The following is a 26,086-nucleotide window of genomic DNA, read 5'->3' as shown; positions in this document are numbered from 1 at the left end:
TATTTTTAAAGTAGTTGGCTTCTGAATGATTACATGTTCAGAGTGAGCAAACGACTGAACATACAAATAGAATTGGCGTTCTTATACATTTATATATAAACAATCAGTTTAATTTCTCACTGAAATGTGCGATCTTCAGCTATTTGCCAGCAATTTAAAAGTTGAAATAATTCACCATGGTCTGTGAACATTAAACTAAATAAATTATTTGTGTTATCAAATTTTAGTGAATAATAATTGAAAACTTCCAACTTTTAGAATGAATGATGTTTAATATGAAATGTGGAGAATGAAAAAAAAACCAACGAACATAATATTGTCTCAGTGAAAAGTCAAAGCTTTCCAAAGAGGTTTGTGACAAAACAATGATATACTTGTTTTAGTAACTGGAATAGAACATGTAAAATATTCATGTTCTGAGTAATAATTAGACTTCATAATGAAGCTGACCTTGCAATACTTGCATTTTAAATGCTTATGCTGCACCAAATAATCAGATATTTGTGAGCATTTACACTGTGAAATAATTGGATACTGACTTTTGTTCACAGCTGACACATGGTAGAGTTCAAAACTTTAAAGTACAGGAGGAAGTCATTGGCCATTATGTATGCATCAGCTCAAAAAATATCTCCCAAGCATCTCCCATTTGCCAACCCTCTCTCTGTTGCCCGTTAAATTCATAATTTGCAAATATATATCCAGTTCTCTTTTGAATCTTCATCCACAACTTTCCCAGCCGGTCAATTCCAATTCATAAAAACTCTCTAAATAAAGACGTTTTTCCTTATTTCACTTCTAGCTATTTTACTGACAACCTTACAATTAGAATTCCTTCGTGCTACAATGCCGACTAACAGAGTATTCTTTTTCTACTCTGCAACTTTTTTTAATACTTTTGAGCACCTCAATAAATTCACATCTTTGTCTGTTCTGCTGCAGGAACAATAAGCCTTGCAAGAACTTTAACAAACACTAAACGGAAAAACAAGCGGAAAACTAGTCTCCAGGATATATGAACATCAACTAGCTACAACAGACATGATCTCAATACGAATACCTTACGTACTGATGAGGAAGTACGCCATTTTGACTAGGTCGGCATATCCATCCTAGGACAGGCCAAACAGAGACAAGCACAAGAATTCCTGGAAACATGACATTCCAACCGGAACTCCATCAACAAACACATCAATTTTGACTCCATCTACCATCCTCTGAGAAAAAGGGCAGGAAATAACATTATGGAGACCGGAAATTACATTACCAACTCAAGGAAACTGAAACATTTAAATAGAAGGTGGGAGATAACACCAGCACTTCACTGGAGGCTCACTGACTGAGTACAGTCAATGGAACAAACTAGGAACTGCCATTAGCTACTGCTTCAGAATATATCTGAGTGTTTGTGGCTGCCACCACATAGAATAATTGAATGAAAATGCGAGCCTGCATCACCAAGTGCATAACCAAAGGATTTTTTTTTAATGTTTGTGAGATAACCTGGTCAATCACCCGCCTAGGAAATGCATTCCAGACACGTGCTATTAGTGACAGAAATGCGGCTCAGTGGTTAGCACGCCTGCCTTAGAGCGCTGGGGACCCAGGTTTGATTCCAGCCTCGGGTGACTGGCTGCATGGATTTTGCAAATACCCCCCATATCCACGTGGGTTTCCTGTAGGTACTCCGATTTCCTCCCACAATCCAAAGATGTGCAGGATAAGTGAATAGGCCATGCTAAATTGCCCAAAGTGTTCAGAAACTTGTAGGTTAGGTACATTAGTCAGGGGTAAATATAGGAGGAATGTTTTGGGTGGGTTACTCTTTGGAGTGTCAATGTGGATGTTTTGGGCCGAGGGGCCTGTTTCCACATCTAGGAACTTTTTATTCTATGTCTGTGCCACCCTCTCAGTTCAAAACAGACTCCAGAAATCCCCTCTCAATCCCCTGCCTTTCACTTTAAGCATGTTTCCTTTTGTTTTTGACCGTTAGAGTAAAGGAAACAGCTGCTGTCTGTTCATCCTCTCCATACCCTTTATTCTCTTGTACACCTGTACCATGTTCCCTCCTCAACCTTCCCTGCTGCAAAGAAAAAAGGAGTAAGTTTAGCCATCGCCCTTCAAAGTTTGAGTTCTTACTTGTCTTGTTAATTCAGATGTGCATCATCTCACATTTATCAGTGTTAAACTACATTAGCCATAAATCTGGATATAGAAATCATCCGTTTATATCGTCCTGTAGCCTAATCCTATCCTCCTCACTGTAAACCACCCAGCTAATCTTTGTGTCATCCCCAGCATTAGTTATCATTCCACTGCCATCCATCTTCCACATTTGCACCAACATCATTTATGAATTTCACAAACAAACCTTGATTTCCTTCCTGTTCTCCACATGTTATTCACAAAGGAATAATTAAGAATTCCAGTCTCTTTGTTGTTCTTATTTTGGGGAATTTACATAGTGATGTAGTTAACGCCTATTATGAGGGTGCTGCAAATACCATTTTCTACACAAAGTTAAATTCACCTTTTACACTCTGTCCCTCAGCATGTCTTATTCATAAAGCTTGTAACTAATTTAGGATGAACTATGGATTCGCACCTTGCACTGGAACATTAGCCTGTTGTGTGGCACTGTCCTTTGTAACAATAGTCAGAACTGAAGAATTTTTTCATCTGCAGGATGGACACAGACTCATTGCTTGAATCAGCTAATGTGATGAGGATAAATATTCAATTAAATTCTATGTTATGGACAAACTGCAGGAGATCAAATCATATTCTCATGTCTACCTAGAATTGGAAGCAAATGCATACTGTTAAAAATATTCAAAAATGTTGAGACACAACAGCAGGAGAGAAAAAAAACACATCACCTGCATTTGATGGAGATACAGCACTACAGAGTGAATGTGTAATCTGTTAAAGAATCAAGTGATAGAAAAAGAAGCACATCAAATCTTAATTTTCAATGGAATCAGATCCCAATTTTCCTGAACATTGGTGGTTTTCATCCAACCTCACTTTTCCAAAAACAAACTTTTCCCAGTCACTCAAACTTCATTAGCCATTCTTCCTCCCCTTCCTACTCTTTCTTTACACTCCTACTTCCCTTGCACTACCCCTTCTGTTGCCGCATTCTCTTCCACTGATAATATCTTTTGACATCTTTTTTCTGCCATTCCCATTGTAAGTTACACCAGTTCCCTAGTTACTCCCACTTCCATTGGCCATCTCTTACCCATTTTTGCTTTCCAACTGGGGTGATGGGAGCTCCTGGCTTCTGTGCTGCTATTGGTCATCAGTGAATGATGAGATTGAGATGATCAATGCCCAATGTCTCATAGTGTATGTCTGTCATTGACCAATGCACCATGAATAGGGTGGGCTTTTCCCCCATACAGAGTGGAACTTTTTTTTCTGTCTCTGTGTCACAGCGCTTAACCAAGTAGCCTCATCCCAAATAGGAAACACCTCACCTCAGAATCGGAAGCCCATGCATCTGTTTGTACTTAAACTTTGCGAGGACAGTGACCACATTGTTCAATAATCCGTGTTCTATCCTTTTTTCTCTTTAGTATTTTAACTTATTTTCCAATGTCAGTTGAGGTGAGATCAGACTAACTTCCCTTGCCATCAAAGTAGCATTTGATTCATGTAGCATCATTCCCTCTCAGCAAACTGTGGTTAATGGAAATCAGAGGAGATTCTGTGCTAGTAATTTCCTCAATGAACAATGACACTTTACCCAGAGCTATTGGGAATGACAAATAAACTCTGCCCTTGCTAGTGCCTTACAAAACCATGGATGGATTTGTTTTATTAATAATATCAAAATACATCAGTTTTCACAGTTTGGTCTAAAGTCTCAGAAAAGTAAGGCCTTGCTGGTTGAGTGTCACCCCAATGAAATCAGAGCATTACAATAAGGTACCGATTCAGATTATCTTCAATCATTTACTTTCTGAGGACTGGTCATGCGGTGTCATTGCCACTGAGATCAACATTTTCTCTGTTCAACAGCATCACAACACATTGGCTCAAGGCTGCACCATTCCCCAATTCTACTTCAGTCTCCAGCTCATTCACCATGCTTGCCAGATACATGAGGCCCACAAGATGGAATAACTTAGAGATGCCTATGAGCCTCTGAACCTGCCACCCCACCCATGCCCTGTAATCTGAGTCCAACCCCTCCCCCAAGCCCACCTCCTGTCGTGTATTCACCATCCCTCCTAACCTTCCACGCTCTAATGCTGAATGTTCTGTACTCAGCAAAGGTCTCAGTTTTATCCCTTTGTGCCCCACTTTAATGAATTTCAGGCACGACATAATGTTGAACTCCTCTTCCACCATTTTCTCCTCGGTGTCCATTTCTTTGGACAAGAGTCCACTCGCCATTCCATAGACCCTTCGCCCAGCTCCAACACTCTCCCTCAACCTGGATCCATTCCTCTGGCATTTACTTGAACTCAATATGTTAATTGAGAACTTTCCATGTGAGTTTAGTTGTCTGAAATTCTCTATATTCCCCCTCTCCCTATCCAACCTATCACCCTCTGAACAGACCGTACGCTGTATGCTTCAATAAACCCTGACGGTGTTATTCAGCCTGTGCCGATAAGGGAGGTGCTGCTGCAGTCTGGTGGACTCACCTCTACATTTCAGAGGCTGAGTGCCAGCTCTCAGATACCTCCACATGTCACCTGCTGGTCCATAACTCTACCATGGCACATCAGGCTATTTTATTTACTAAATCTGGAGATTCCCACTCACTGGCCCACACCTCCGCCCCCCACCACTCACCCCCACCTTACAGTCCCGAAGCTGATGGCCCTCTGATAGCAGAGTTCGCTTTTATGTCCTCCTGAAAATCCACAAACAGAACTGCCCATGCAGACCCATTGCTTCAGCCTGCTCCTCCCATACAGAGGGGGTGCATGGATACATAGGTGGGCCCAAGTTATACCTGTTTCTTCATGGGGTACGTAGGTCATTCCATTTCCAGTTCTATTCCAGCCCCCATCCAAAACTCTTTCTCCAATATGTAGATATTATCAGCGCTGCTGCTATTCTTTCTTGTCCAGAATTGGTAAAGTTCGTTGTTTCCAATTTGCACCGCTCCCTCACATTCACCTCTCTACCTCTGACTCCTCCCTTCCTTTACTAGATATCTCTGCTTCTATTTCTGAGGATAGACCGGTCACTGATATCCAGTAATAACCGACCAACTCCCACAGCTACCTGGAGTATACATCCTCACAGCCTATTTCCTGCAAAGGCTCCATTCCATTCTCTCAGTTCCTCCGTCTCCACCACATTGCTTCTGATGATGTCAACTTCAAAAATGTGGCCTCTGATATGTCCAGCTTCTTCCTCAACCGAGAACTCCCCAGCACTGTTATTGACAGGGACCTCAACCAATTCCGACCGACCTCCTGCACTTCTACCCTCAGCATCTTTCTACCCTGGTGCAATAGCGTTAGAGTTTCCCTTATCCTTACCTACCATCCCAACAGCATTCTCATGCAGAAGATCATCAGTCTGCATTCCCCCACCTCCAGCGAGATGCCAACACCAGACACATATTTGCCTCCTCTCCCCTTTCCGCCTTCTGAAGTGACCATTTCCTCCAGGACACCCTGGTCCACTCGTTATTCACTGCCCACACCTGCCCCCCCCCCCCACACACACACCACCTCCCCCAGCCCCCACCACAGGTACACTTCACTTTCCCCTTCCGAAGCTGTTACACTTTCCCATTTACCTCCTCCCTCGTCATTATCTAAAGTCCAAACATACCTTCCAGGTGAAGCAGCATCCTACCAACATTTCCCACAATCCGGTCTACTACCTTCGCTGCTCACATTGTGATCTGCTCTACATTGGGGAAACTAAAGGTAGACTGGGTGACCACTTCACTGAATATCCAAGCTGTACCTATGCAAAAGACCCTGAGTTTCCAGTTGCCTGCCAGTTTAATACCCCAACATGTTCCCTGGCTAGTATCTCTGTGTCAGGCTTGCTATAGTGTTCCAGGACATTTCAACGCAAGCTGGAAGAACAACACCTCATTTTCCGCGGGCGGACCCTGCAGCCATTCAGACTCAAAATAATGGTCAATAATTTTAGGGACTGAACTCCTCAATGCCCCCTACCCAGACAACAGGCCTAGTTCTCACGTGGCTTTCCATTACTCACCCCCTATTGTTAGCTACTAACAGTTTTCATGAACAGTTATTCAGCTTCTGCTGTATATTAATCAACAGTTTCAGGGATACCATCCGTTCTGAGGAAGGGCCACTGAATTAGAAACATTAATTCTGATTTCTCTGCACAGATGCTGCAGACCTTTTGCAGGAACTTCGGTTTTTGTTTCAACAATGTCTCACAATGTTTTTGTATCACAATGCAATACATCATGGATATTTGGAGCTCTGTCAAACATAGGAACTTTGTAATTTCTCACTTAATGTCCATAAACTAATATTCGAGATTCAACTGAGATAGCAACTTTACTTATATCGTTCAGATCAGTCAATTTGTCACAGTTCAGAAAGAAAAAGAAATCGATAGAGGGAAACTCAGCAGGTCTGTTACCCTCAGAGCAGGGATACACAGAATTAACATTTGATTTCAATATGGCTTTTTCAGAACAGTGTCACATCATATTCGATATAGAACATAAAACATAGAAGGATACAGCGCAGTACAGGCCCTTCGGCCCTCGATGTTGCGCCGACCGAATCCTACCTAACCTATACTAGCCCAATAACTTCCAAATGCCTATCCAATGCCCGCTTAAATGACCATAAAGAAGGAGAGTTCACCACTGATACGGGCAGGGCATTCCATGAACTCACAACCCGCTGTGTGAAGAATCTACCCCTAACATCTGTCCTATACCTACCACCACTTAATTTAAAGCTATGTCCCCTAGTAACACCTGACTCCATTAGCGGTAAAAGGTTCTTAGTATCTACCCTATCTAAACCCCTAATCATCTTATACACTTCTATCAGATCTCCCCTAAACCTTCTCTTCTCCAATGAGAACAGCCCCAAGTGCCTCAGCCTTTCCTCATAAGATTTTCCTACCATTCCAGGCAACATCCTGGTAAACCTCCTCTGCACTCGTTCTAAAGCTTCCACATCCTTCCTACAGTATGGCGACCAAATCTGCACACAATACTCCAGATGAGGCCTCACCAGAGTCTTATACAACTGCAACATGACCTCAGGACTCCGGAACTCAATTCCTCTGCCAATAAAGCCCAGTACACCATATGCCTTCCTCACAGCACTAATTACCTGGGTGGCAACTTTCAGAGATCTGTGTACATGGACACCAAGATCCCTCTGCTCATCCACACTACCAAGTAGCCTACCATTAGCCCAGTAATCCATCATCTTGTTATTCCTACCAAAGTGAACGACTTCGCACTTAGCTACATTGAATTCCATTTGCCACATTTCCGCCCAGCTCTGCAACTTATCTATATCCCGCTGTAACCTACCACTTCCTTCCTCACTATCCACAACTCCACCGACTTTTGTGTCATCCGCAAACTTGCTTACCCAGCTTTCAAGTCCTTCCTCGAGATCATTTATAAAGATAACAAAAAGCAATGGTCCCAAAACAGATCCTTGTGGTACACCGCTAGTAACTGCGCTCCAAGATGAACATAATCCATCAACTACTAACCTCTGTCTACTTCCAGCCAGCCAATTCCTAATCCAAACCTCTGATGTATCCTCAATGCCATACCTCCGTAGTTTTAGCATTAGCCTACCATGGGGAACCTTATCGAACGCCTTACTAAAATCCATATACACAACATCTACTGCTTTACCCTCGTCCACTTCCTTAGTCACCTTCTCAAAGAACTCAATAAGGTTTGTGAGGCACGACCTGCCCTTCACAAAACCATGCTGGCTATCCCTGATCACGTTATTCCTACCCAGATGTTCATAAATCTCATCCCTTACCATTCTCTCTAAGACTTTGCCCACCACTGAAGTCAGACTCACTGGCCTATAGTTACTAGGGCTATCCCTACTCCCTTTCTTGAACAATGGGACCACATTCGCTATCCTCCAGTCCTCTGGTACTATTCCCGTTGACAATGACGACATAAAAATCCAGGCCAATGGCTCTGCTATCTCCTCCCTAGCTTCCCATAGGATCCTGGGGTAACTGCCATCAGGCCCAGGAGACTTATCTATATTCATCCTTTCCAATTCATCCTTATCTATATTCATCCTTGGGCGGCACGGTGGCACAGTGGTTAGCACTGCTGCCTCACAGCGCCAGGGACCTGGGTTCAATTCCCGCCTCAGGCGACTGACTGTGTGGAGTTTGCACGTTCTCCCCGTGTCTGCATGGGTTTCCTCCGGGTGCTCCGGTTTCCTCCCAAAGATGTGCGGGTCAGGTGAATTGGCCATGCTAAATTGCCAATTTAGTGTTAGGTAAGGGGTATATGTAGGGGTATGGGTGGGTGGCGGGTCGGTGTGGACTTGTTGGGCCGAAGGGCCTGTTTCCACACTGTAAGTAATCTAATCCAATATTCCCAAAACCTCTTCCCTGCATATTTCCAGGGCATCCATTCTAATTATTTGTGATTCCATATTCACATCAGCAACAGTGTCCTGTTCCTGAGTGAATACTGATGAAAAGTACTGATTTAATGTCTCTCCAATCTCCTCCGCCTCCACACACAACTTCCCACTACTATCCTTGACTGGACCGATACCTACCCTAGTCATCCTTTTATTCTTGACATACCTATAGAAAGCCTTTGGGTTTTCCCTAATCCTACCAGCTAAAGACTTTTCATGTCCCCTTCTCGCTTCTCTTAGCTCCCTCTTTAGCTCCTTCCTGGCTACCTTATAACTCTCAATCGCCCCTACTGAACCTTCACGCCTCATCTTTACATATGCCGCCTTCTTCCCTTTCACAAGGGACTCCAATTCCTTACTAAACCACGGCTGCCTCACAAGGCCCTTTACACCATGCCTGACTGATACATACCTATCGAGGACACGCAGTAGCTGCTCCTTGAACAATCCCCACATCTCATTAGTGTTCTTCTCTTGAAGCCTGTTTTTCCAATCCACACATCCTAAGTCATGGCTCACTGCATCATAATTTCCCTGCCCCCAGCTATAACTCTTGCCCTGCGGCGCACGATTATCCCTCTCCATCACTAAAGTAAAAGTCACCGAGTTGTGGTCACTGTCCCCGAAGTGCTCACCTACCTCCAAGTCTAACACCTGGCCTGGTTCATGACCTAGAACCAAATCCAATATAGCCTCCCCTCTTGTTGGCCTGTCGACATATTGTGTCAGGAAACCCTCCTGCACACATTGTGCAAACACCGACCCATCTAATGAACTCGAGCTATAGCTCTCCTCGTCAATATCTGGGAAGTTAAAGTCCCCCATAACAACCACCCTGCTACCTTCACTCTTTTCCTGAATCATCCTCGCAATATTATCCTCTACTTCTCTAGGACTATTAGGAGGCCTGTAGAAAACACCTAACAGGGTGACCTCACCTTTCCTATTTCTAACCTCAGCCCAAACTACCTCAGATGGCAAGTCCTCTTCCATCGTCCATTCCACTGCTGTGATACTATCTTTGACAAGTAATGCCACGCCTCCCCCTTTTTTACCCCCATGTCTGATCCTACTAAAACATTTGAACCCTGGAACGTGCATCAGCCATTCTTGTCCCTGTTCTACCCACGTCTCTGTAATGGCCACAACATCGAAGTCCCAGGTACCAACCCACGCTGCTAGTTCACCTACCTTATTCCTTATACTTCTGGCATTGAAGTATACACACTTCAATCCACCCTTCTGGTTACAGGCACCCTCCTTAGAGATCACTGCATTATTCCTAACCTCCCTACACTCAAGGTCCTGTACCCTAAAGCTACAGTCCTGGTTCCCATGCCCCCACGGAGTTAGTTTAAACCCTGCCAAAGAGCACTAGCAAACCTCCCCCCAAGGATACTGGTGCCCCTCAGGTTCAGGTGTAGCCCATCCTTTTTATAGAGGTCCCACCTTCCCCAGAAAGGACCCCAGTTGTCAAGAAACCGGAATCCCTCCCTCCTGCACCATCCCTGTAGCCACGCATTTAACTGCTCTCTCTCCCTATTCCTCGACTCTCTATCACGTGGCACGGGTAACAAACCAGAGACTACAACTCTGTTTGTTCTAACTCTGAGCTTCCAACCTAGCTCCCTGAAAGCCTGTCTGACATCCTCACTCTTCTTCCTACCTATATCGTTGGTGCCAACGTGGACCACGATATGTTAACTCTGTTTCTCTCTGCAGTTACTTCCTCATCTGTTGCGCTTCTACCATCATTTTCTGCTTGTATTTCATGTTTCCGTATCACTATATTTCATGTTTCATGACAGGGCTACATGCTGAATTTGGTTATATATGGACAATGTCGTCCTTTCCTGTTCCTATTATAGTTGGTGTGTCTGTGACACATGTGCTACGGCCAAAATCTGTTTCTTCTTTAAGATTCAAAGGAAAAAAGAATATTTTTTCTGATGATCCTGTAAATCTCAGGAACTCCACTTTGTTTGAAAAGACATTTTAGAGGCAGCTGAAATTTCATGAGATAATAGGAATAGATTATTTATGGTGGAGCACTCTGTGACCATGTTGAACAAACTTGTCTACCCTGTCTCCAAAGGTTTTGATTACATATTACAGAATTACTTACAGCAAAAGTGGATGGAACTCAACCCATTGTCTCTTCCAGCTTGGAATGACTATCTCTATTGTTAGTCTCCTGTATTGTCCCCATTGCCCTTCACATTTTGTTACGAGTGTCTGCTTTTTATTGTAAGTATCCTGCCAGATATGAACAATATGATAAATCTTCAACAAAAAGAAAATCAGAACTTAGAGGGCAAGCTCAGCAGGTCTGGCAGTATCTGTGAAGAGAACTCAAAGTGAATGTTTCCGGCCCGGTGACCCTACTCGATCTGTATTCCCAATGATTAAATGGTGTGTATATAACGTATAGTTCACTTTATCCCGTTTAATATTATCCTTTTAGTTCACATTGTCATTCAGCATTGCATCACCCAAATGTTGGCTGTTTCCTTGTTATGCATTAGATTTAATTCTCTCTGTCAGAAAGAGGGATGATGACTGGGGAATATCATTGTACTCCCCATGCAGTCTCCACAGGCACTGCTCCCATTCCGCCTTATCTCCCAGCCAATATCATGTTCACTCGAACCGACTCATTAATTCATAAGTCTAAATGAATACGTTCATTGTAATTATCCCTTTTAGTTTTGGACAGATGCCAAAATGCGAAAAAAATACGGTTTACAGCAAATAAAACTGCATTTAGAAGTCTGTCAATTTATATAAATAAATTACTGAAGTATATTCCCTATGGAAGTTCCAAAGTTGCCTTATTAGAGCAGTGAGGGGAGAGTCAGAGAAGTCCACACTTTCTGTCTGTGTTCATGGCGACTGTTCCCAGTGACAGTCTGTTCGCTGGCGTTTGTTCCCGTGGAGGGGAGATCAGCACAGTAACAACATCCTGATTGTGATTGTTTTGGGGGTGGAAGGGAGGAGTGGAAGGATTTTTGGAAAGATGGTTACAGCATAGTAATCGGACAACAGAGCAGAATCATGTAGCCTACAAAAAGAAAATATTTTTATTCTCTCTCACAACTGACTTCACCCAGCGATTGTGATGGGAGATGTGATCAATAGCCAGCAATGTCAACATGTAGTCCAGTCCAGTTATATTGTGAACTGGATGTGCTGTATTGAAAGCAGGGACTGTTTGCTCTGACTGTGATTGATGTCAATCTCCATGCAATGCAACTGTGTCACTGGAGGGTTTCCCTCTCCTATTACTAAGAGGCTTCATTCAGGGCTCTACCACTGTAGTAACAGATGCATCAGCTCCAACAGTAACAGAGATCAACAGCTGCATAGATCTGAATGTGAGAACAGCGGACTGGAACATTGCAAAAATGGAGAGGAGGTTTTCCTTGAGTCTTTACAAGATTTCCCCCTCTTGTGGATTTCTACCATATCAGATATCAGCAGTGCTGATAATTATTCTGGATGGGATGGAGGGTGTGCTGCTGACCTATTCTCGCTATTGTTGGTGTTCTCTACCTCTGTCTATTCATTAATCCCAGAAACAAGTTTTGACTTCAAATTTCTGTTATCTATATTTGTCAGAGAAAGAAACTATTGCCTTCTGTTTCAATTGCAGTCTCCATTCATTACCCATGAATGGCAGACCACTCCCTCACAAACATCTGCGAACAAAACTGTGCACAAACTCGAGATCCCTCTTTGCCCTGAACTGATTTATGTCTCCTGTTCTCTCTGTCACCAACCCTGTCCATTACCAGCTCCTAATATCCTCAATCTTTATCTCTGTGTCAGTGCTGTTGCTGAACAAACCATTGGCTGCACGTTGGTAAAATTCAGACTTAATGTTTCAAGCTCTCTTCTGATCAATTTTCCAATTACAAATGTTTCAATCACAAAATTACACTTGTCTCGAAAATTACTTCATGATTAGAACAATGTACAAATGTAGGAACGTTGCTGGATATAATTCAGAAGCGAATCTTATTAAACGAAAGATATTGTTTCAAGTTATTTGTTTGAAGTCTGCAACAGCTGATGACAGAACTTAAATAAAAATGATAAGAATTGGAATAAAAGTGAATTTCACGAGAAACAAACAAAAGCAACATTTTGTCTGAAAACCTTCTTCTTTCACTGATCACCTCCGGTAAAGAAATCTAATGTTATTACCCGGTCTGGGCTAATCGTGACTTGAGACCCATGACAATGTGCTGAACTTTATATTGTCTTGTGGAATGGCCTCAGAGTCAGAGCAACTAGTGATGGTCACCAAATGCTGCAGAGGTACCAACATCCAACGAAATAACAAAATTGAAGGTGAAATCAAATAAAGAAAGTAGCTGAAAATCTGAAATTATAGAAAGAAATACAAAGAAACGGGCAGAAAGTGTTGGGAAACTTTCCTGAACTGACAGCAGCTGGAAAGGAGTGTGATTAATACCATTGACAGGGAAGTCTGCTTTGAAGGGGAGGAGGAATCAATAGAGAAAGAGAGATACAGAAGAAAAACAGCAAACAAAGAGAATGATGATCAGCTAGGCTGGAAATAAAATGTGAGATTAACCTCATTTATTATTCGCCTTTCCCATCTTCCTGAATATTATGCCCATGTACATACAGATATCTCCCGGTTTTCAAAAGTTTGCTTTTCGCCACTTCCCTTTCTAAATGACTTACACAAGGACATTGTTTCGCTAACCAAAATGTATCCGAACAGGATTTTCACTTTTATGAAACAAGCCGACATTTTTTCCCATATAAATTAGTGCTACTGCACTTTATACCATATCAACTTGCCAACAGTTTCGTAGGAACACACTGCTTACAAATAGTGAAGGAACCCTGTATATATCTAAGATCATGTTTAAAGCTATTTAATTCCCTCTGTCTGTCCTCGCTAAGTGTGGTCATCTTCTTACATCCATTAATTAGACATGGGTATCTCTGACTGGGGCAGCATGAGTTCATTTTTCCAGTTGCCCTTGAGAAGATCTTGAGCCACTGCAGTCTACGTGTTTGATCAAATTTGGTTTCATTTATTTCAGTCAAATGCACAATGCAAATGTTTGTTTTTATTGTAGTGCAGGCACATGATAGTAACCAAGAAAACAGAGATCACAGGGTCCTTGGACAGAGTGATGCATACAAGATTACAGCTTCACAGGAGGTGTGCAAAGTAAGATCGACATTAGAAAGATTATCATTATTTGAATAGTGAGAGATGTCAATTTAGCAGTCTAATAATGGTAGGGAAGGAAGTGTTCCTGAGCATGCTGGTCCATGTTTTCAAGCCTCTGTCTCTCCTCCCTGTTGGAAGAGGTTGTAGGAGATCATTACCAGTTTGGGAGAGAGATCTTTGATGTTGCCAGCCTTTCTGCGGCAATGACAAGTATAAATGTACGGAAGGTTGTCTTCCGTGATGGTCTGGACTGTGCACAATACCGTCGGTAGTATCTTTTGGTCCTAGGCAGAGCAGTTACCATGTCAGGTCATTATGCACCCGAATAGAATGCTTTGAGTTGCCAGTATGCAGAGCCCTGGGAGACGGGCGGTTTCAAAATAGTTAGATGTAACAATTGGCTGTTAACTGGATACCCATGTTCTTGTTGCTGTTTTGACAACAATTGAAACTTAACTGGTAATTTTGAATTATGTCTTCTATACAAAAACCTTGTTGAGTGTATTGTATTGCCAACATCGAACCAATGAACCATCACCTGCTTCATACGAATAGAGAAGTCAACGAAGGAGAAAGAGACAGATACAAAGGGAAGGAGAGAGAGAACACAGCGAGGGAAACAGATGGACAGTCAGTCAAAGAGAGAAAAGAAACAAAACAAGGAAACAAGCAGTCACATGTGCAGCGAGAAGGGAATAGAATAGGTTCAGGGAAAGGAACAGAAGACAGGGAAAAGGAAAACACAGGGAAATAGGCAGTATGAGAGAAACAGTGAGAGACAAAGGTCACAGGGAGCTGGGGATAGGGTCAAGGGGATTTGGGGGGATTGGGAGGACCTGGGGGTGAGGACCAGAGAGATCTGGGCGTGAGCACTGGAGGAAAATGGGGGTAGGGAGGTGAGGATTTATTTTGTCCTGCGCCAAGATATCCAGGCAAATCATGGATCAAGGTAAGCATGGATGTACTGAACGATGGCTGTAAAACATGTTTGAGAGGCATATAGGTTACCCTGCACAGAGTGTGCGCTAGGCGAGGTCAATATGAACAAAATCAGCATTATCTGAGGTTAGAGAGTCCATTCATCGGTCTAATAACAGCTAGGAAGAAGCTGTTCCTGAACTTGCTTCTCTGTGTGTTCAAGCGTCTGTATCTTTTATCCTGATGGAAGAGGTTGTGGGAAATATTTACAACATATGATGAGTCTTTGGTAATGTTAGAACAAAGAACATTTCCGTACAGGAACAGGCCATTCAGCGGTCCAAGCCTGAGCCGATGCAAATCCTCTATCTAATCCTGTCTTCTATTTTCTAAAGGTCTGTATCCCTATGCTCCCAGCCCATTCATGTATATTTCACAAATCATCTTAAATGCAGCAACACTGGTCACAGTTACCCATTTTGAGAAACTCCCTTCCCCTACTACGCTCTGTCTCCTGTTGCCAAGACAGTTCTTTATCCATGTAGCTAGCACACCCTGGACACCATGTGACTTCACTTTCCCCATAATCCGACAATGGGAAATCTTAGCAAATGTCTTCCTGAAGTCCATGTACATGACATCTACAGCCCCTCCCTCATCAATTAACTTTGTCACTTCCTCAAATAATTCTATTAAGTTGGTAAGACAATACCTTCACCACAATAAACCATGTTGCCTCTCACTGGTAAGACCATTTTCATCCAAATGAGAATAGATCCTATCCCTCAGTATCTTCTCTCACAGCTTCCCTACCCCAGATGTCAAGCTCACCGGTCTTTAATTAACTGGTTTATTCATGCTACGCTTCTTAAACAAGGGGATTAGAAACTTTCCAGTCCTCCAGGACCTCAGTTGTGTTCAAGGATATTACAAAGATATCTGTCAAGGCCCAGGTTATTTCCTCTCTCCCTTCCCTCAGTAATCTTGGATAGATGTTGTCAGCCTTTCTGCGGCAACGAGCAGTGTAAATAGAGTCAATGGTTGGGAGTTTGGAGTCCGTGATAGTCTGGGCTGTGAACACAATCTTCTGTAGTTTCTGATGGTCCTGGGCAGAGTGTTGCCGTACCAGGCCTTTATGCACCTGGACAGTACGTTCATAATAGTGCATCTGTAGAAGTAGTGCAGGCTAAATATCCTGAGCCAAGTTAGGAAGGAGAGAAGTTTTTGAACCATCTTGACTGTCACACCTACGTGAGAAATCCAGGGTAGGTTGCCAGTTACCATCACTCCGAGGGACTTGACGCTCTGCACTGTCTCGGCGGTTGATGTAGATAGTGGCTTGGTTCCCCTCCTTTCGTTCAAACGTCAATGATCAGTTCTTTACTTTTGCCGATTTTGAGAGGGAGGTGATTATCATTCCACCATGCCACCAAACCCACTATCTCCTTTCTGTGTTCAGACTCATCGTTGTTTGATATCCTTCCTGCTTTGGTGATGTCATCAGCGAACTTACAGTTGGCATTGCTTGGAATTTGGCAACACAGCCACATGTGTACCGGAGTAGAGTAGGGGCTGAGGATAAAGCCGTGTGTGTACAGGGAGTATAGTAGGGGGCTGAGGGACACAGCCACGTGTGTACAGGGAGTACAGTAGGGGGCTGAGGACACAGCCGTGTGTGTACAGGGAATACAGTAGGGGACTGAGGGACAAAGCCGGGTGTGTACAGGGCATACAGTAGGGGACTGAGTGACACAGCCGGGTGTATACATGGAGCACAGTAGGGGGCTGAAGACACAGCCGTGTGTGTACAGGGATTACAGTCGGGAGCTGAGGACACAGCCGTGTGTGTACAGGGAGTACAGTAGGGGACTGAGGACACAGCCATGTGTGTACTGGAGTACAGTAGGGGGCTGAGAACACAGTCGTGTGTGTAACAGAGTACAATAGGGACTGAGGGAAACAGCCATATGTGTACCGGAGTACAATAGAGGACTGAGGGACACAGCCGGGTGTGTACAGGGAGTACAGTAGGGGACTGAGGACACACCCGGGTGTGTACAGGGAGTACAGTAGGGGACTGAGGGACACAGCCGTGTGTGTACAGAGAGTACAGTAGGGGACTGAGAGACACAGCCGGGTGTGTACAGAGAGTACAGTAGGGTGCTGAGGACAGAGCCATGTGTGTGCAGGGAGTACAGTAGGGGGCTGAGGACAAGCCGTGTGTGTACAGGGAGTACAGTAGGGGACTGAGGGCACAGCCACGTGTGTACCAGAGTACAGTAGGGGGCTGAGAACACAGCCGTGTGTGTACAGGGAGTACAGTAGGGGGCTGAGGACTCAGCCCTGAGTGTACTTGGAGTAGAGTAGGAGGCTGAGGACGCAGTCCTGTGTGTACAGGGAGTACAGTGGTGAGCTGAGGGACACAGCCGTGTTATGATGTTATGATTTGGAGATGCCGGTTTTGTTTTGGAGTGTATAAAGTTAAAAATCACACAACACCAGGTTATAATCCAACAGGTTTAATTGGAAGCACAATGATGAAGGCTGATGTTGGTCTTCTTGAAACAGCTTGAGACTTCAGCTTGGGGGAGGGAAAGGCTGAAATTGTATGTGAATACCTCTGCCAGTTGGTCCTCACAGGATCTGAGTGCTCAGCCTGGAACACTATCCAGATCCTTCACTTTCCTTGATTTGACCTGCAGGAAGACTGTTCATGCCTGCAGCGGTGACAGCGTGCACAGGTACATCCGAGGCTGTCGGGGCAGGTTTCATCCTGGCAATCACACAAGTATTCATCATAGACATCCCCTCATCGACCTCCCTCCATCGTCATCAATACACAGTGACATGGTTGGTGTGAGCACCAATCAGTTAGGGTTGAGACGGAGTGACATCAATAGACTGTGATTCTGCGCCATAATGAAGTAAACTCACAACAAAAGGAGGTAGGGAGTCAGTGGTGCAGGGAGTGAAGACTTTCCAGGTGTAATTCAAGTCAAGCCACTGCTTCAACCTGAATGAAGTCAAGCACCGAGACTGTTGTGCCTTATAGGTGGTGGTCGGTTCATAGGGAGCCAGGAAATGTATTATATATGAACAAACTGAGCAAAGGACTTGAGGGCAGTTTTGCTAAGTATGCAGATGATATTGAGGAAGTGGGGAAGCTGCAGAAAGGCTTGAACAGTTCAGGACTGTGGGGAAACACGTGGCTGATGGAGCACAATATAGGAACGTGTGAGAATATGCACTTTGGTAGGCGTAAGAGGGGAGACACTATATTCTAATAGAATCCATTAAATCTGAAGCCCAAAAGGAGTTTGAAGCACTCGTCCTCTCTTATGGTTAACGTGCATGTTCAGTTGGCATTTAGGAAAGCAAAAGCAATGTTCACATTCATTTCAAGAGAGCAAGAATGCAAGACGGGAGACATACTGCTGAGAATGTAATGGGCTATGGACAGACGGCATTTGGCCAATTGTGAGCTGTTTTGGACACTATATCTGGAGAAAGATCTGTTGGTGTTGGAGGTGATCCATCCTGGGGATGACGGCTTGTCATATGAGCGGCAGTGTGTGCACTCGATGGAATTTAGAAGAATTGTGGGGTGGGGGGGCTGGGGGGGGGCGTTCTGATTGAAACTAATCGATTACCGAAAAAAATGATGCAGTCAGTATGTAAAAGATATTTCTACTTTTCATAGAGATAATGACAAAAAGGCACAGTATCAGAATGAAGGAATGGCTGAATGGTCTAAGTCTCTTGCTATATCTCATGCCGTTTAGGACACCGGGTCTATTATTCAGTATAGACTTGGAAATCTCTAACCTGCTCTTGTAACCCTTGTATTTGTATGTTGATTTGACTTCACGTTCTGGTCAATGGTAACCCCTGTGATATGGACGGTGGGAGGATTCAGTGTCAGCCAGTATTCCATTAATATTTTGAATATGAACTGCTGTCAGTGAGTCTCATCTGGCGGGAGTACATTCTTTCTATGATGATTGCCATTTTCTGTCCTGTATTTTCGAAGGATTGATCCAACAATACGCCAGTATTGTTTATTTAAACAGAACAGATGCAATTTATCACAGCATTCAGCAACAATATGTCATCGAATACTGAACACCCTTTAATAACAGAAAAGTCTAAAATGTTCAATATTAGAAACTCCGCTTTCCTGTTCGTGTTCAAATCAGATAGCCTGTCCCATCGAGATGCTCAACTTGGAACTATTTTTTAAAAATATTTTTTTGGATGTGGGCATCGCTGGATGTGCCCAGCATTTCTTGCCCGTCCCCAGTTGGCCTTGAGAAGGTGGTGCTGAGCTGCCTTCTCGAACTGCTGCAACCTACTTGCTGTGCGGTGACCCACTAGTGACTAAAGAGGGAATTCCAGGGTTTTCCCGCAGCAATAGTGAAAGAACGGCAATGCATATCCAAATCAGGATGTTGACTCGTTGGAGGGGAATTGGAAGATGGTGCTGTTCGCAAAAGTCTCCTGCCCTTGTCATTCCAAATGGAGTTGTTTAATCATCCGCCACCATTTACAATCAGATTAGCAGGACTGCAGATCTTAATTCTGATGCATTAGAAGAAGCTGTCTGAGGATCTTTGGGTATTTCTCCATTGTGTCTTGTAGATAGTGCACACTGCTGCTCCTGAGTGACTATGGTGAAAGGAGTGAATGCTTGTGGATGTGGTGCAAATCAAATGGGCTGTTTTGTACTGGATTGTGTCAAGCTTCTTTAGTGTTGTTGGGGCTGCACTCATTCAGCCAAGTGAAGATATTCCATCTCATTCCTGACTTGAGCCTTGTAGAGAGTGGACAGGCTATGGGTAGTCAGGAGGTGAGTTTCTCGTGCAGTATTCCTAGTCTCTGATCTGCTGTTATATACATTTGGCGAGTCCAGTTGAGTTTCTAGTCAATGAAACCCCCCAGAATATTGATAGTGGGGGAGATTAGTGATGATAATGCTGCTGAATACAAAGTGGTTATATTGTTTGTCAGTTATGATAGTCATTGTCTGAACTTATGTGGCGGAAATGTTACTTCCCAGATATTTTTGCTTTGGGCATGGCCTTCTTCCGTATCTGAGAATTTGCGAACGGTGCTGAACATTGTGCAGTCATCATCGAATATCCCCACTTCTCACCTTATGATGGAAGGAAGGTCATTGTTGAAGCAGCTGAAGATGTTTGGACCTAGGACATTATCCTAAGGGACTACTGCGGAGATTTTCTGGAGCTGAGATGACTGACCTCCCACAACAATGACCATCTTCCTATCTGTCAGGTATGACTCCTATAATAGAGTGTTGGCCTGCAGTACCATGTTTGCTTGGGGTCCTTGAGGTCACAATTGGCAGAATGCAGCCTTAATGTCAAGGGCTGGAATTCAGTTCCTTTTTCTATGTTTGAACCAAGTCTTGACGAGTTCAGGAGCTGAGTGATGCTGGCAAAACCCAAACTGGGCGTCACTGAGCAGGTTAGTTTTGAGCAGGTGCAGTTTGATAGCACTGTTTATGACAGCTTCCATGATTTTACTGATGATGGAGAGTAGACTGATAAGGCGGTATTAGGATGGGTAGAATTTGTCCTGCGTTTTATGTAGAGAACACACTTGAGCCGTTTTTCCCCATTGTTGGTTTGTAAACATACTGGAACAGCTTGGCTAGGGGAGCGTGATGTTCTGGAGCACAAGTCTTCACGACTATTATCAACATGTTATCAGGGCCTATAGCCGTTGCAGTATCCAGTGCCTTCAACCGTTTCTTGATATCAGTTAATCGAATTTGCTGAAGACTGCTCTCTGTAACGATGGGGACTACTGGAGGAGGCCAAAATGGATCACCCACTCAAAACTTCTGACTGAAGATTGCAATGAAAGCTTCAGCCTTATATTTTGCACTGATGTGCTGGGTTCTTCCATCATTGAGGTTGGGGATATTTTTGGAGACTCCTGCTCCGGTGAGTTGTTTAATCGTCCGTCACCATTCATGATCAGATTAGCAGGACTGCAGAGCTTAAATCTGATGCATTGATTCTATGATCTCTAAGCTCTGTCTGTCCCTTGCTGTTTATGCCATCTGGCACGCAGGTATTTCTGCTTGGAAGCTTCAGCAGATGAACATTTTATCTTACTATATTCCTGGTTCTGCTCCTGGAATGCCCTCCTGCATTCTCCATTGAAAAAGGGTTAATTCTCTGGATTGATGGTAATGGTTGAGTGGGGGAATGCTGGACCGTGATGTTACAGATTATGCTGGAGTACAGTTCTGCTGCTATTGATGGTCCACAGTGTCTTATGGACGGACAGTCTTGAGTTGCTAGATCTGCTAAAAGTTGTGCCATTTAGCACGGTGATAGTGCCACACAACGCAATAGAGCTTATGGAGACAATAGACTTCGCCTCCACAAGGACGGTGTGGTGGTCACTTTTACCGATAGTGTCATGGACAGATACATCTGCAGTTGGTAGATGAGTAAGGATGAGATCAGATATGTTGTTTTTACCCTCTCGGTCATTCCCTCACCACCTTCTGCTGACCCAATGTAGTAGCTATGTCCTGAGGAGCCGACCAGCATGATCTTTCGTACTGTTGCCAAAACAGTAGGTGGCACGGTGGCACAGTGGTTTGGCCATGCTAAATTGCCTGAGGTATTAGGTAAGGGGCAAATGTACGTTTATGGGTGGGTTGCGCTTCGGCGGGTCAATGTGGACTTGTTGGGCCGAAGGGCCTGTTTCCACACTTTAAGTAATCTAATCTAAAAAAAACACTCTTGACAGTCGACTTTGAAATCCCCCGGCCAGAACTCATATTGTGCCCTTGCCACAGTCAATGCTTTCTCCAAGTGTTGTTTAACATGGAGGAGGACGGATTCAGCTGAGCAACGACATTACGTGGTAATCTGTAAGAGACATTTTTGTCCATGTTTAATTTCTGTTATTTCTGTAATGTATGATTCCGTGAGTAAGCCTATGTCGGGCTGTTTCTTGACTAATCTGTAAGGCAGTTGTTCCAATGTTGGCACCAGACATCAGGTGTTAGTAAGGAAGACTGCAGGTTCTAAAGTGATGTTTCTAATGTTGACTTTTCCGGTGCCCATTTCCATGCCAGTTGGTCGATCCGGTTTCAATTGTTTGAAACTTTGTAGGGATTGGTACAACTGAATGACTCATTAGACAATTTCGGAGGGAGATTGGGAGTCAATGACATTGCTTTGGGTCTGGAGTTGAATGTCAGCCAGACCAGGTGAGGATGGAAGATTCCTTCATTGCAGGATATTAGGGAACAGGTGGACTTTTCTGACAATCGGCAATGATTTCATTCTCAGCAGTAGATTCTTAATTCCAGGGATATTTTTACATTATTGGATTGAATTTCCACCATCTGCAGTGGCGGGATTCAACCTGGATCCACAGAACAGGAGCTGATTTTTTTCTGGATTGATAATCGATTAGTAATACCATGAGACATATTGGAACCACATGTTGTACTCAGCTGCCTATTCTTGTGTTACTGTGTTTTTCATTCATTTCTTGTGTTTTTCTGGAATCTCATCCTTCATTAAATGCTGATTGAAATACACAGTCATGAACGCCTTCTCGTCTACTCGAATTTCATTCAGTCTGTTTTGTTTGAACAGACATTTCAAGGCAGCAGCACACGAGAGAAGAGCAGGAAAAGATAATGAGTGATTGTGCACTGTCTCTGTCATCAGACCAGCATGTCTGTCCAGGACGTACTTAGTGTGGGTCACAAAACCTCAATTATTATGGCATGGATGGAGGCCATTCAGCCTAATGTGGAGTCACAAGCTCTCGAATTGCACAATTGGAGTTATAGAGAGTGTGGGAAGAGAGATTTTGTGAGAGAGAAGTAAACAGAGAGAGAGAGAGCAAGTGAAGGGAGATAAACTGAGAGCGGAGAGAAAGGGGAGCGACTGACTGAGTGTGAGAGGAAGAGGTGTTAGATGAGGGTGAAATTAGATAGATCAGAAGACTGCATTACGGTAGATAAATATGGACAGATAGAAGTTAGATGCTTTATTTAGAAATTTCTCTGGTCAGCAAGTCCTTTGTCTGGGCGCCATACACTGTGAGCACTATGCTGATACTGGCTGTCATCCCAAATAATTTACATTGAGCAATATCACAGAGCTGGGTTACTGACAGCTAAACAGAACCCATGATTCCAATAGGTTGTTTCCATGGAGAAAGCAGAGCTTTTAATTAGTCTGTGCCAAGCGCAGCAGGAAATGATAACCACCACCCTGCCTCCACGAACCCCTCCCCCCCCCCACCCCTTCCCCCTCTCTACACCCACACACACCGATACTGTATGAGAGACTAGGCCAAAGAATCTCAGTAAGGGGACTAACTGACAGAAGTGAAATCACGATCTTAGCTGTGGGTCAAATAATGATTGATAAAGTTTGCACACTACTTTCCTAGTGATGTAATTCACATATTCACATTTCAAATTATATAGCTCAATATCAGGAGTGTATTTAAACAACCTTATCTCTTTGTACTTTGCATATATTGGTGGGTGCACAAAATCATTTTGTTCCTATATTTTATATTGCATAAACTCATTTCATTAATATTATCTCTGCTAATTCCTCATTGTAGATGTATTCTTGAATCTGTTCTTCATATGAGTTATAAAGAGTAACATTGCAATTCTGGTAACTGGAGAACATCACTGTCCCTCCACCCAGTCTAATCAGCCATTTCCCCCAGTCCTCTCCATCTTCTGTCTTTTCACCAATATTATAATCACAATGTAATCGAAGTCCATGAAGTGACACTTCATGACAGTTCATTAACATCGATAACATCTGCAGCATGACCCAAGCTACCCTCTCTGATCCTGGAATAACAATCTGAACTGTGTTTGTCATGTTCGATTCGCTGTTAACGTATCCATGCCGTCTGTTTGTTGTAACCCACGTTTCTTTTGGCACATTTTGCTCTCAAATCATGGATGATAGTTGTTTTCTCAATGTTTTACTGATTTTGCAATGACTGATCAGTAGTTATGGGATTTATTTCTGTACATTTGAACAGAGAAGCATGTTTATGTTTCGTTAAATTTCTGGCATTACTTCCATATCCAAGGCTGACTGAATGATTACACACAAACAATCTGCCATCTTCAACATTCCTTCCTTCAGTCATACCCATATCACACCCAGAATGCATAAATGTTCAACGTTATTTTGAATGTTAATAAAGTAGCATTGAATTCAAAGGGGTTATCTGGAGATATTTGTTCAGTGATTGTAATGATGTCAGTCTCGTTGGATCGTATGCGTCCTTAGAGAGTTCCTCTCTTCTATCAATAAGGGCATGCTTTCAGTGTTGTATCCCATAGTATGAGCGGGAGCATGGCCAACAGCAGTAACAGGAATTAGCAGCTTCAGAGAGAAGGACAGGAGAGATGGGAATCTGGGAACATTAGACTGGAATGTCTCAACAATGGATAGGAGTTTATCCTATGGTCTGTACTGGCTTTCCCAGCCTTGCATATCATTAGTATCGCGGATTGAAGATGTACTGATAGTTATTCAAGCTGGTTACTATCATGTCCTTGCTCTAGTCGGTGTTTCTGGTAAGTCACTCTGTCTGTTTAGTGAAATGGTCTGAATTGAATCGATGCTCATGATATGCAGTTTTTGGAAAGGTGCATGCCAACGTTTTCAGCTCCAATCAAAGATTCCATTCCTTAGAAATTATAACTAACAAACTATTATTTACAAATTACTCACTAATACGCGAGGGTAAAACACACTGTTCTCAACCTCTTTGATTCATTTTCTCCTGCAAAGTGTACATCTCCATACCCTCCCCACATATCAATCCTATCCAGTACTCCCCTTAAGACGTCCCAGTCTCCTCCTCAGCCTCAGTTCAATTCCTGAATAAACCATCGTTTTTGCCTTTGTTAATTCCAGACACATCTGTTTCAAATCCCTTCTAACCACGTGTCCATTGGAAAATACTTGCACTTGTGATGTTTAACTTGTTCTCTGCACAAAATCTGAAAGATGGGCAGACAGTGTATGGTGGGTCACGTCATTGGCTAGTATTCTAGAGCCACAGAATAATAATCTGTTGATATCGGCTTGCCTTATGCCCATTAGAGAAGACAGTGAGCCATCCTTCTCTGGTCAAGTCTCTGTTTAACTGCAAACCCACGGCAATTTGTTTTACTATTTACTGTCCTGTTGAACAGCTGACACAGCCACTCAGTTCAAGCTCGACATAACATACTGGCCTGACCAGGGCTGCACACATCCCGTGAGGGCAGAACAAAAGGAAAGGTAGCTCCCTTCCTCTGCCTGCATCACATATTCCAACGGCTAATTTACATTCAGGTAGGTAGCCATTCATTTTTTTAGATGAATTCTTTGTGATTGAGTCTCTTCCAAGAGTGATGTCCAACTCCATGGGCACCTCTTGTGCTGGTGTTATTGATGCTGACCTACAGATGTAAGGATGTGTTTAAATTCTACATCAGTGGCAGTGCATTTCAAATGAATTGTTTCCTGTGTCACAAGAAAGAAATGGAGCCAGCTAAGTGGGGGAAAGGAATTATTGTGATCAAACCTGAGAGTGTTATTGAGGCAGTATTTGGGGTATTGTGGACAGATTTTCTTTCGTTTATATGGACTGATCTCCTTCCCACAGAGAGAGTGAAGAGGAGTTCCACCAGATTAATCCCTGGGATGATGGTACCATGAGGAGTGAGTGAAGGTTGATCTGTAGCACTGTCAGAGAATAACAGGTGATTGCATTGAACCTTGAGGGAGATGGACAACCACTCCTTATATTCGAACCAGACAATGGGAAGGTGATAAATTCCATGACTGCTATTTCACTCAGGATGCATGATTCGCGATAGTTTAAGTCCTTGGGCGTTCGTTACGGCCAAAGACGCCAACCCCCTACTCCCCATTGAGAGAGACGGAGATGTCCAAGTTTTGAATAAACTCTCCCCACATTAATAGAGTGCAGTTGGTGTGTGATCCTTCACTGAATGTCATATTATCCACCACCCCGACAGCAGCCACAGTACCTTCATTCTCAAACCGTTAACTATTCCCAACAGCTTCTGACCTTCATGAAGAACATAAATCTATCTTCTCAGCGATGCAAGGTGCTTCCTTAAGGTTTAGACCAGAAGACTATAAGACATCGAAGAATGAATTAGGACAGTTACCCCATCAGGTCTGCTCCATCATTAAATCACCGCTGATAGGTTTCTCAAACCCCAAATCCGAACTTCTCACCATAACCCATCGTCCCCTGGATAATCAAGAACTCG

The sequence above is a fragment of the Hemiscyllium ocellatum genome, unplaced genomic scaffold (assembly GCF_020745735.1).
Source record: "Hemiscyllium ocellatum isolate sHemOce1 unplaced genomic scaffold, sHemOce1.pat.X.cur. scaffold_97_pat_ctg1, whole genome shotgun sequence".
NCBI classification, from domain to species: Eukaryota; Metazoa; Chordata; class Chondrichthyes; order Orectolobiformes; family Hemiscylliidae; genus Hemiscyllium; species Hemiscyllium ocellatum.
The sequence above is the reverse complement of the archived record's forward strand: the minus strand, read 5'-3'. Positions refer to the sequence as shown.